This window comes from Nannochloropsis gaditana (assembly GCF_000240725.1).
Source record: "Nannochloropsis gaditana CCMP526 unplaced genomic scaffold scaffold301, whole genome shotgun sequence".
In the NCBI taxonomy this organism is placed as follows: domain Eukaryota; class Eustigmatophyceae; order Eustigmatales; family Monodopsidaceae; genus Microchloropsis; species Microchloropsis gaditana.
The window spans coordinates 18,991-19,677 of record NW_005803652.1 but is presented as its reverse complement, the minus strand read 5'-3'; positions in this window follow the sequence as shown (position 1 = coordinate 19,677).

Genomic DNA, 687 nt, shown 5'->3' with positions numbered 1-687 from the left:
GGGATGCGTCGTAGGAGGGGAGGGAGAGCATATGGGCAAGCCGGGGCCGGCATCCACCCAGTTACCTTCTCGATCCGGAACATTCAGACCCATGCCCTCCCTCCCACCCTCCCTCCCTCCTTCACCCCCTTCCTCCTTTCACCAGCTACTACGAAGCTTTGACCGGGGGCTGCAAAGGCCTGGTCATGCTCGTCCTTCTCCCCTTCCTCTATCGGCTCCTCCACCGCCCCTTCAACGACTTCGCCTTCGTGGCCGTCGGCCTGGCGCTCAGCTGCCTCTACTTCGCCCTCCTCGTCTTCCTGCCCACCCCCGTTGCGGCCTTTTCCATCATCCCCCTCAACGCCCTGAGCCAGGCGGCCTACCCCCACCTGCGCTCCCTCTTCTCCCGCGCCATTGCTCAAGACTCCCAGGGACAGCTCTTCGCGGCCCTCTCGGCGGTATGTTCCCTGCTGTCTCCTTCCCTTTCCCGCCCACCATTTTCGAAGGCTCTGGCTGTCTTGCTCCGATTCTTTTTCGGGGGTATATGGGATGCATTCGCATGTGAAGGCTTGGCGGGAAGCAGACCGTGTGCCAGGAAGGGTGCCGCACACAGACCCTCCCTTCCATGTCCGCGTGCCTATCGTCATGCCGGCGCCTTTTTTAATGTCCCTTTCATGCCGGTTCTCATTCACGTCGTACCCTCTTTCT